Source organism: Bradysia coprophila, unplaced genomic scaffold (genome assembly GCF_014529535.1).
Source record: "Bradysia coprophila strain Holo2 unplaced genomic scaffold, BU_Bcop_v1 contig_561, whole genome shotgun sequence".
Classification (NCBI taxonomy): Eukaryota; Metazoa; Arthropoda; class Insecta; order Diptera; family Sciaridae; genus Bradysia; species Bradysia coprophila.
This window is the reverse complement of record NW_023503807.1, coordinates 143,426-156,286: the sequence shown is the minus strand read 5'-3', so window position 1 is coordinate 156,286 and position 12,861 is coordinate 143,426. Positions and strand designations below refer to the sequence as shown.

Sequence of the window (12,861 nt, the reverse complement as noted above, 5' to 3'; positions counted from 1 at the left end):
ATAAATTATCATTATACCGAGAGCTCACGTACTTTTAATGCCTACACTTCGTTCAGGCTCTAAGCTAATATAGTCATAACACAACATAAAATGCGAACAAAAGTAATATAATTATTAAGATGATTATCAGTTTTTGTTGCGCTTTTATGGGATATGGTCATTATGAGGAGTTTTTCTTTCTTATATTTCATTTCAGTATAAGTGCATAAATATTAAGTTACCTTTTTTCTACAAATACACACTTTGATACATTCACACATATGACGGACGACAAATAGTATACTTCACGTTTCCTCGAAGGTTTTCTCTTCATTCGAAAACCTACGTAGATTGTCAAACTAAGAGTGAAAGACTCCACACCACACCCACGCCAACTGGTCATATATCTACACAACACGTTTAAGTTTTCACAATAAATTGACTCTCACTCATATGGTCTTACATAGGAAATTACACGTTAGAACTGACGAAAAAATATTTTGTGTGAATCTGTTATATTTATATCTTAAAATTGAACAACAGATTTGAAGTTTATTCTGTTTTTTCACATTTTTTCAACGAAAAATTAAACATAAAGTTTACGATAAAATCATGCAGATTATAAGTTAAAAAAAAGAATTACAGTAATCGCAGATTAGATAGCAAGCAATTCATGTGTTTGGTTGTTTTTTAAGTTCCAACAGTTCCACACTTCTATCATTATATTGCACACACACACTCTGTGGACATTACGCTACTTGTCTAACTCTACGTGTGCGCGTATAAGCGGTAAATCCGAGTATAGCCCGAATAATACTAACATATGAAATGTGTGGAACGTGTGGAACTAAGAAAAACAGAGAGTCGCATGAATATTTCTAACTATTCTGAGCTGGCTGTATATGTTCCTGGAGTAAGACACAAATCGTCACGATATATTCCCGAGTTTTCGTCTTTCTTTAACTTCAATCAAACAATTTGAACAAAGGTCACATCTAGAGTTTGTCGTTCTAATGATATTTTATTCAAAACGTGAGGTAATGTTAACTTTACTGCACGGATCCAAAACTTTACATCAAGTTTTTGAATAAAATACCTTACTGGGCACAGGGACCCACTATTGGGATTTCGGGCCCTACTATTTAAAACTAAAATTTGTTCAGTGAGCCCTATTAAAAAATTTCGGTCTTCAATGAGCCCCTCTATTAAAAAATATTAGTCGGCGCCCCTGACTGGGCAATAGGGTAAATGATGAAAATGGTACTTCTTGTATGTTTACCGACCTCGGCCCCATTGATAAGTAAATTAATTTACTATTTATATCAAAACCGAATCCGTTTCTAAATGTTGTTGAATAATGAGATCAAAATAATTTATCTATCTCGTCTTATACAATGGTAATAACGACACACGCAACATTATTACTTGTCGTTTTTCATATATGAATGATATTACCTTTTAATATGTTGTGGGTAGATTAATAACCAAAATATAATACGAATTTCACACGTCAACTGTCTGCATTGACGGATTATACAAAATTAATCATTCGACTGTTCCATGAAATAAAATATGATACGGACGGAAAATGAGGAAAAAAATTATTAAGCTTGCTCGGGTTGCCTACCACTATAAAAATGTCGGTAAGAAATAATTTTTTTAACATTTTGGCATCATGAAGAATGAAGATAATTTCAATAATTATTCATCAACCCCTTTCAAAAAAAAAACCGGACCGGCGACATTCGCTCAATTAATAAAATCTGAACTTAATTATTGATTGACTCAATCTTCACTGAATTATCATTCAAATAATTTAAAATCCCAACGCCCAAAGTTCATTTAAATGATTAATTGCGTCAAATATATTATTCAAATCGTACCACATAAACTTAGACAGACACTAATGGTGTGTGTGTAAAACTGATGGTAGCAAAATATCATTTCCCAAAGCGTTTTAGAAAATGATAATTTAATCTACCTTAATCGCATGGTATCATATTAGTTATATATGTGCGAGAAGTAAAGATAAATTAATCGTTTTTTGTGAGTCATTTTTTAGGCATTTTTTTCTCTTAAGTAATCACCTTTAATATACCAAAAGGTGTGCTTGCAGGATGCATTTCATTTATTTTGTTTCTGTGCAGTTTTATACTGTGCATTCGATTGATGTCATTTTTGGTTGATGGCTCTTTTCGTATCTAGGTGAAAATTAAAATTAACGACGATGTTGGTAACAGTAAGAAAAATTTATGAGGTAAGTGAATAAATTAATTAAGTTTTCTATTATTGAACATGTAAGGAGGAGAATCAATTTATAAGTGAACATATTCTCAAAAAAGTTCGAGTAAACGATGCAAAATTGCATTTAGAACAATAGTATGTTACATTGGGTGCTGCGGAGGTAGTTCATTACATGAGGGATGAATTTGTGATACGAGCGGAACTCAGAAGTGTGTGTTTGAGCGCCAAGGTTTGAAAACTGTTATTTTGACAAGGGTAGAGCCGAAGGCGAGATATACAATTACCCAAGTCAAAATAACAGTTTCCAAGGCGCTTAAAACACACGCTTGAGTTCGCGAGTTCACAAATTGATTCCGAATGTAATGAGCTACCAAGCAGCACCCAACGTACATAGTTTGAATGCATGCCCCTCCGGAAAATAACATTACATGTATGTATGCGCCCGAGGAACAACTACGAAAAAAAATTAGGCAAATACTTTTCCTTCTCACAAAAAAGTGAAAAAACAAACAATCTGTTGTTGCATTGAAACGTTACACAAACGAATCTAGCTCACTGGCGAAATCGGCTCATACACCACACACACACACACACTTCTTTAAAAATATTGATCCCAAAAACATCAGTTGTCACAACGTCCTATAACAATATTGTAACAATAACACAATTGATTTTGTGACATTTTCATATTAAACTAAGAAACTAAGTGAAAAACTCGTAATTTGAATTGTTTGCCCATTAGTGTTTGTTGACGACATTGAAACGATTTCTAAAACAAATATGGCCGACATATTCATTTATGCGTTTCTAAAAATTGTTTTTTTTTTTGGAAAAATAAAGTGCTTGCTTCTTGTGCAATATTTTCAAGCCACAATTGCTGCAATAAATATTATGTACCTGTGCCCAAATGTTTATTTTAACGAGTTGGTGATTGTGATCCTAAGCCGAAGGCCTTAATTTTTTGCTATAGTAGGGCAACGGCCCCGCGCCGCGCCGGTTACGAGCCTCCTCTTACCATAAGAAACAATGTATCAGTTACGAGCCTTAGAACAATAGATTTGGTAGGCTCGTAACAGATCTTAAGGGGTCTCGTAACCAGTGTCGTTATCCTATTCACCTTCACCAGGCTTTGCAAAAAAAAATCGCCCTCGTCGCATTTCATACAAACCACTGATAGTCGGCGCGTCTGGTGTAATATGTATGTGGTTATGTGCAATACGACTTATATCGTACTTCATGATCAGTGAGTTTCATCCTGCATCCTGTCGTTGACAATTTCATAGATCTGTGATAGTACATTGAATGACAAGGGGTGAAAGTGAAAAAAAAACAACCGTGTGCGAGAGTTAGAGCCCGCGCCGAAGGCAACTGTTCGTATCAACTTCCGATTTTAGTAACAAAATAACACAATTTTCATTACACTTCTCATCAATCTTCCTGGAAAATACATGAACTTTTCTGTACGACATCCCCTTACGGCAGCCTAAATGCAATCTATTTCAAATTGAAAAAAGGGATCCTGGATCTTTTTTGATAAATAAATAAATTAATTAATTCGTAAAACTAAACGAGAATAAAAAACAAAAAAGCTTTATCTACTTAGTAGTCGACGCATCCAGTCATGGTGGTAAGTCAGTCAATTTTACACCGGAACTAAATTCTAGTACAACTAACCTATCGAACACATAAGTAGATTCTATTTTTTTATTTGCATGCTTTCGCTTACCTCATGGTATTTTTACCCTTGCCCATCATGTAATATTTGAATTAAATTTGGAATAATTTTCATTGTATTGGGTTACAACCACAACTGTTCAGCTCAAGGGAATAATTTTTTGTACAGTACACTGTTATTCGAAGATATATTTAAATTGTGTGGCTTAAGCGCGAAGAACCAAACAGCCACAGAGGAACAGAAATATGAAAAACCCCAAAATAACAATCACTAATTTACCAATATCTGTCAAAGATTATGGTATAATCCGTACAAAAGTTGAGAAATCTGTTTTGTTGACATTCAGCAAAGCAAATCAAATCCGATTTTTGTAAACTTAAATAAAAATACGAAATAGGTTTTCTATTTTGTGCAGAAAACATAATAACATATTACTCTCTTCTGGGTATATCATCTACCCAATATAGTTACTTTTGCAATAAATAAAAAAAAATGTTTAGAAAGCATAAAAGAGGAAAGTTTTCTTATTATAATAATGTGTGAACTTATATGTAAAGATCTTAATGCATTATTGTTGTTTTTCACAATACGCATCCAACGTAAACACAAACCGAATTTAGTTCATTTTTTGTATTTATTATATGAAAAGATTGAATTTGAATGGAAAAGTGATACATTTGTTGTGTACGCATTTAAATGTACCACATCAACACAACACACATCATAAAATGTAGAAAAGATGGATATGTGATTTCAAAGTAACATTTCGTCAATTGTCATTTTGTATGACGATCAGATTGATATCCACCTTTCAAACAGATGTACTTCGTAAATTTTGGAAATGTTTCCAATTTAAACACTCAGGGTGCCACTGATTAAGGCTAGTACACAAGGTACACAGTTCTTGCGACTGTGCAAATTGCATGTAAACTGCTTGAAAAATAGTATATTATGTTATAAGGAACAAATAGGTGCGTTTTTGACCCGGGTGGTCAAAAACAAGCACGTTTTTGTTCCGTGTGACATATACTATTTTGTATGCTTGCTAAGAGTACCGAAAGTAAAGCTGTCAATTCGCGGGGCGAAAGCTTTCGCTTTCGCCCCTTGAATTGACATTTCTTTACTTTCGGTCCACTTAGCAAGCATACAATAGTTATTTACATATCGATTGAGTAGGCCGAAAGAGTTACGTATTAAGTTTTGTATGCTTGCTAAGAGGACCGAAAGTAAAGCTGTCAATTCGCGGGGCGAAAGCTTTCGCTTTCGCCCCTTGAATTGACAAGCATACAAAACTTAATACGTAACTCTTTCGGCCTACTCAATCGATACGTAAATAACTATTTCATTCAGGCTGATCAAAAAGTCACATTCCGAACAAACCATAAAAACAAACTTGAATTGATTACTTTGTTTACTGGGTTATACACTGCGATCACAGTGATCACTGTGATATAACTCATATTTCTGAATCAAAGTAATCCAATCAATGTTTCGCAAGTTAACTCAATATATCAAATGAAGTCCGAAATTGTTTCAACGTATAAGTTGTATATCGTAACAAATTCCTAATTGAAGTTAACATATCGGGGAACGAAAAGTGACGTGACTACACAAGTGACGTGATTGGGAACGAAAGGTGTAAAAAGTGAAAGAAATAGTGACTGAAAAAGTTGTTGTTTTGGTGCTCTGGTGAGAGAATGTGACGTTTTTGGTCCGCCTGAATGAAATAAGCGTTTACATGCTTATGCACAGTAAAGTGCAATTTACATCACTGCTTGTGACAGGGAAAATGCACCAACAATGTAAAATGTGTTACGTCACTGCTTGTAAATGCTTGTTTAGACATGCGTAATTACTACACTCGCCTTCGGCTCGTTCCGCACTCACACTTCCCTAAACAAATATTTACAAACAGTGACGTAACATACTATTACATAAGATTTCACCAAGCATCATAAATGTTTGACAGATGGGTCATACAATTTATGTCAACATTTTTCAATCATATTCATGTGTGTACTCATCTTTATTTCTTGCAAACAAAAGTACTACATACCTTATTATCAGATTTATTTCATTCGATCGGGCCATGAATTTCCTTCATATAACACATTATTATCCTTAACCTTAAGTGTGAACTGTACAGATAGCTGGTTCGACCAGTTGTAGCATATGGATCGGAAGCTTGGTGCATGACCAAACGAGATGAATAGACACTTTTGGCTTTTGAAAGAAGAATTCTTCGATCAATTTTTGGAGGTGTCAATGTGAACGGCAATTGGCGAAGAAGATACAACCATTAGCTGTATCAGCTTTATGATGAGCCCGATATAGTCTAATTCATTCAAATCAATCGATTAAGATGGCTCGGTCATGTACAAAGAATGGATGAGGAGCGTCCGAAACTAAACACAAACCCCGATGGTAACAGCAAACCAGGATGACCAAAAGCTAGGTGGAAAGATGCAGTTGAGTCGGATCTGAATGCACCAAAAGTAAGCGATTGGAGTGCGTTGGCGTGGAACAGGTCCGATTGAAGAAGATTGCTGGAAGATGCCAAAACCAATAGTAGATTGTAGTGCCCGCCGAAGTAAGTAAGTAAGTAAGTACCATTTGCACTTTTTGATGTGGTACGAACATTTGTCTATTGCACTGTGTTACTGCAAAATAATTGTAGATTATACACCTCTCCGTCTATGTTTATTTTGATAATTTTTGTGTGTAATACAATCGCTAAGCCGAACTGGTGTGCACACCAGTTCGGTTTAGCGATTGTAGTAAAATTATAATCTCAAAAACGGGTGTAATGATAAAAGCGAGCGAAAGCAAAAAATCGGGTAAAATGTTACAATTCGGAAGTTATGTACCAAGGACAGAGGTGCATACGCTATTTTATCTGCCAAGAACAATAGATATATCGAGATAAACGCCCTAGAGAAATAAATGCGAGATTCTATTAGTTGAAGAATCGCCTAGTGTCTAATGCAAAATCTTGTACTTGACACTTGTACTTGCAGATTTTCAAGTCTACCTTAATTAAAAATTATTTTTGACGAATTAGTAAAAATTTAGCCATTGCCAACATTTAGTAATATTATAAAAAATAATAAAATGTTTCGTTACCATATCACTCATCCACATTTTGTCCAATGAGAAATTAAATTTATAAAAACATTTAGCTAATGTATAGGTAGTGAAACAAATTTATTAGCATAATGAAAATGTATATAATTTAATACGATCAGTGTTCTCGATCACTCAAATTGATAAAAAAAATTCATTGATGATATTTATAACTTACGCCGCCTGTGATCGTATTTTATCGCACTAGTGCGATAAAGGATTTTCAGGTGGTCTTATCGCACTAGTGCGATAAAAGCCACGTGTTCATAGAGTCACACTAAGATTATCTTCGGTATTTATTCGATTTTCTTCATTGCATAAAACGTTGTATGCAACACGAATCGTATGTTGGTATATTATCGGCTTCGCTTCGGATTGGCAATCTGACTACTAGTGCGATAATATACCTCCATACGATTCTTATTACATAAATAACTATTTTTTCGCTGATGTGCCGGGAAAAAACACGAATCCCAATCTATTCACGAGAAGAAAAAACCAATATAAACAAAATGATTATGCACCAAAAGGAAAAAAAAAACTTTCGAGGAGAAAAAAATTTCTATTGGATACATTATATGTATAGCGAGGGATTAGGCGCATATCATATTTATTGACTTTCAACATGTCGATCAATAAAAATGACTGAGCACAAATTACCCAACAGGTCCAAACATAAGTTCAGCACACATAGAACGTCTTCTAATTCCATATTACTGATCAATATCATCTCGGGCAATTAATTGAAAAAATTTAAACATTTTTATAATATTGTTATAATGTCTAATACAAATATGTGTTTAGACAATTAAACAAAGAAAATATTTATTTGAGACGAGTATCTAACCACGAAGTCGAATGAAACGATTTCTTCTTTTCTATTTATCTTCTGTCTTCGTCATGGATGTTGAATGCTTGCATTTTGTTTCGGGATTTTAAAAAATGTTTATTGGGCTCTAATAATGATGTGTTGATAGATTTAAAATAACAGCGAGAAAAAAACCTATCGTTGGATGAGAACATTCTTTGATTTAACTTTTGAAAAATATTTTTCGTGTTTTCAATTGTGATCAACAGAGATTTTGAGGAGAGAGAGGTGAAGGCATGTATATTGTAAATTATGTTGATAATTACATGGTTATTGAATTCATTGTTGGGTAATTGATTTTGAATTAGACAAATACCATGTCTTCTGATGGGCGAATTTTTTGTTTCAATTTGGGATATTAAAAGATTTTTTTTATTGTTTTCATTCTTTAGCGCTCGTGACTGTTGAGCATCTAACGAGTACTTTATTCTTTGATGCAACTGACGATAATTATGGGAACATGATTGCAAATTATCTTTAATATACGGAATATAATTTCACTTGACGAACTTTTCCACGCTTCTACGCCAATAGTTCTAGTTTCTAAACTGAGAATGCCTGGGAAAATGAAAACCAATTCCATTCTTATTAGCCCAGAAATACTTCAGGATTAACAGTTCAGATCCGAAACCATTTTTTTCATATCCGAATTGTTAAACTTTTTTTTATTGTTCATCAGATTCAAACTGATAAAGGTAAAAGTAAAATGACACCGTTTAGGCTGGCTCTGAAGGGAATTCTCATATATTACAGTTAAGCTGTCAATCTAATAACTCCACTCTTTCTATCTACATTTACTATTCTGCAGGATTATTGTCACCCTCAGGGTTGATTACACATCAAATATCTACAATCTGGAATATATGATCTCGAAAATAAGTGTGAAATTTGTTCCATATATTTATACACCGTTCAAAACATTATAGGGGATTGTGTTGATACAATACTATTTAATAAAATTTCTTTCTCTGTTTTGTTATTCCGAAAAATGTGTGCGTATAAGTGAGCCAAATTTTGTCTGCAGTTTTCACCAAAAATTGGTCGATTTTAAATTGATCTATTGCACAAAATGACTTTTTCCTTTTACAAAACGCGGAAACACTTAAGCTTGTTACATTTCGTAAAGGGAAAATGATCCCAAGACTTACCGATGCATTTTGTAAAAGGAAAATCTCATTTTATGAAACAGATCAATTTTGAATCGAAAATGTTTTGATTTAAACTTTGGCTGAAACGGTAATGTCCCGAAACGAAGAAATTTTTAGACAAATTGGGATCATTAATGAAAAAGGCAACTGGTGAGGCTAAGTCGACGGACTATCTTTTGCAACGAATTTCAATCGCACAACGTGGAAACGCTGCCTGAATTTTGGGCACGTTAGGGAAATTTTTTTACTTGTTCTAAATTTAACTTTCGCTTTTTTACTGGCTGCGTCATAATTGTGAGCAGTCTTTTTTGAGCATTCAATTAAAATAAAATCGTGAATAGGCCACACAATTCACTAATCTTTACTTAAACTCCGTTACACAGTAGGTGCTGCAGTTGAGTAAGGTTTTTTGACTAAACAGTTCTCTATTGCCCATTCGACATGCTAATTTTATGCTCTGTTCTATGTTTGCGAGGGTCGCTCAAAATTATAATTCGCTCTTGAAGCCCCCGATTGAAATATCAACTTAGACCTGAACCTCAACCTCAAGTTTTCCAGATCCCGTCAAAATTATCAGAAACAAGATTACTAGATTGCCAAACGAAAATCCTGTGAGAAACGCAAACTACTTCAAAATAAGGAAACAATGCGGAGACCTCACAAGTGCCCTACATTTAATCTCTTGCAACCGAAACAAAACTGAATCTATTAGATAATCGATTTTTATTGTTGTTACAAATTAATCGCATTAACGATCACGAATATGAAATTTTGCTTCCATCCATCCATTAATCAATCATTATGTAGCGTTCGTTAATCGAATTCATATACAAAAATAAATTAGTTAATTATCTGGCACATAAGAGGTTCATATACGACGTATAAATAATAAATAAATTGAGTTCATATTCCTTTTCATAGAGTTGATAATCGAGTCAAACACAATGTAATATAACGATTTTGAACACTTTTCCTTTGCTCTTTTGTAGCACTTCGATAATAATAATATATAATAATAAGTGAGCTGCCATCAACGGTAAACAATAATAAACGAACGAAGACCATTCATTTTGTTAATAAGAGATTAACACCATTTATCATTTTTTTGATTCGTTTGTGTGTTATTTTATCATTTCACGAAATTTCCTCAACGGTCCCGTTTCATCAAAGTCATTCATCATTTTTCGTTTGTAGTCTCGGTTTTCTTTTTGTTTGTTGCAGTTCAATTGGCTAGAGGTGTTATGCCAATTTTATCTGTGTATACTTACTGAAACGGAACGTGGTTTCGAAAATAGTTAAATTGCAAAACATAACATTTTTGTTTTCTGTTTTATGTACGGTGTTCGCCTCGACACATACCTACTTGAAGTAGAACTATGTAATAGTACATTATGATACCGGGGAATATTGCCAGCGTTATATACTCGTTTATATTAGTTTATATTACACAAAACACGAGTAAGGTCAGAATGAAATTCAAGATACGCGTGCAATATTTACTGGTACCTTGTCATATTTATGTTTCATGTTTCATGGAGGAAACGATCAACTTATCGACATAATAATTTAGGCTTATGAACTCTAGGTAAATAATAATGACGTCAAACATATCGCACACTATGTCAGAATTAATGTTCGGTATAATACTCCGAAAAACAGTGTTTAATGCCGATACCGCAATGCAATAAAAGTATGTTGAACGATTTCATTGGTCACGTTTTGCATAATTATTGATTTTTATTGGGCCTAAATTGTAGAGAGAAACCTTTTTAATGTAGAAAAATAAAGCAAAATGTTTTCATTAAAACACTTTCCATGTCCTTTAGTCCGTATTATGATTAGCAAAATTTTTGGAACATTTTGTACTTAGTGCGTTGATAGATTAAAATAGTAAAATTAGATTCTAAAACTTACACAGACATATTGCATAGGAAGCTGCGGGAATTCGGTAAAAATCCGACTTTTATCAAAAAAGAAGCGATTCAGCAAGTTTGGAAATGGGTCTTTTTTTGTTGAAAGAAACACTGCAGTGTCATGACGCCTTGCAACTCTCATTATCGCTGTTAGTGAAATTATGGGTCACCTAAAATTTTGCTATCGTAGACAGGTTCGTGTGATAACAAGCTTAAAATTGAAGGTAGACGTTCAAACATAATAATTTCATTGTATCGAAAGGTATCGATGTTTTGCCCACATTAATTTTTATGTCAGTAATAATAACAAAACATTTTCGAAATCTACTTATTCTTGTGTAATTCGACCAAAAAACGGAAAAAACACGAAAAAAAATCCGCTTCAGATTTTAACTACAGCAAGTTCAATTGTCGTAACTTCGACTTTTTTTTTAAAAAATAGGGTCGCTCGCTGCCTCTCAAAGTTCTCAAATGGAGATGGAATACAATATAATTATCGTGCAATTTAATTAAGAGTGTTAGTTTCTTTGCTTCTTTTTTATGTTTTTTTTTTTCACAGATTGGATACATAATCTTTGGTACTACATTTCATTTCATAAAGTATCGTCTTCTGCTCGATACGATGTCTTTTACTTCGTTTTTACAACTCAGCATTTTAATTTTCAAAAACTGCAACTTTTGATGCCTCTGTTGCATAAAACGTTGTATGATTCTACCAAGGTACAAAAACAAATGGTTTTGTTAGACAAATGATGTTTTGCCTAATAAAGCACTTTGTACTAAACAGCCTCAATGAAGCGCTTCATCGAGGCGGTTTACTTTGTACTCGAAGTCATAAATAAAACTTACAGTAATTTCGCTATAAAATGGACAACATCGTTTAATCAACAGAAATGTTTCCATAAATGATTTTCACTATTCCATTGCACCTTGGGCATGGCTACTATTTTTGGAATTAATAGTAGTGCATAAGTATTAGACCAGCCGGGATTCCTAAAAAAGCGTTTTTCTGGTCCGGAAAAAAAATAGTTTAGGCATGGGGAACGAGGCATTTGTAGTAATAACGTTTCATTTTGCGTTATTTTAGCCAGTCCGTGCTGCTTCACTTGATGCAAACGGACCAAAGAAAAATCAAATACATCAAAGTATGCAAAATTGCACGACAGAGTAAAGTTCCTGCCTGGTTTATTTTACTCTGCCGTAATAGTATATTACTTCGAAGGGGAGGGCTGTATTCCCCACTTGTCAAATACACAACTTGGAACCTCGTAAGTACAATGCTTTACGTGATTAGGCAATGTAAATGAAAATGAAACATGCCGTAACACGTAAAAATTGTTGTTGTTGAAATGGTCTATGAAGTAATAGCGTAGAACACAACAGACGTTTCGTACTTACTAAAGAAATTTTATTTTATTGAATTTAAAAGATCAGCTTTACGAGTTGAATATTAAAGCCCTCTGATCTTGTTCTGTAATTTTAAATGCCGTCCGTTGTTGTTCGTGTGGTAGTGTTTCATTAATTATGCTTTACCGTCCTATTAATGGGACATAATGGCATACCGTTCGTTTTACATTAAATTCTTAAAAATTCCAGAAAATTCCTAAACAATTTTAAATGTTTCTAAATAAATTTTTCTGTGAATTTTTGAAGAATTTTACGGAATATTTAAGAATCTAATTCCAAAAATAGGCTATGAGCTTGGTTATATTATCAACATAATTTATATAACAGCAATGTGGGTAAAATACAGCCGCTGAATGACTGAAAATAGAATCGAACAACCCTAAAGAGCGTTTCTTATAAATAACCATCGACATCTATATTGGTTGCAGTGAACTGAAAGAAACATAAAAGCTTTCCCATCGTATCATGTTCTACATTGTGGCAGTTATATACAATCTAACTTCT

The 12,861-nt window shown here is 33.6% G+C and overlaps 1 long non-coding RNA gene across 1 annotated transcript; it reads right to left on the bottom strand.

The window, feature by feature from the left end:
* Positions 1 to 741: 741 nt before the first annotated feature.
* LOC119083159 lies at positions 742 to 12,402 on the bottom strand. The gene is made up of 3 exons (XR_005088809.1): positions 12,391 to 12,402; positions 6,904 to 6,908; positions 742 to 875 (listed from the first exon to the last, which is right to left on the bottom strand). It is a non-coding gene; the product is annotated as an uncharacterized LOC119083159 (long non-coding RNA).
* Between the last annotated feature and the right edge of the window lie 459 nt (positions 12,403 to 12,861).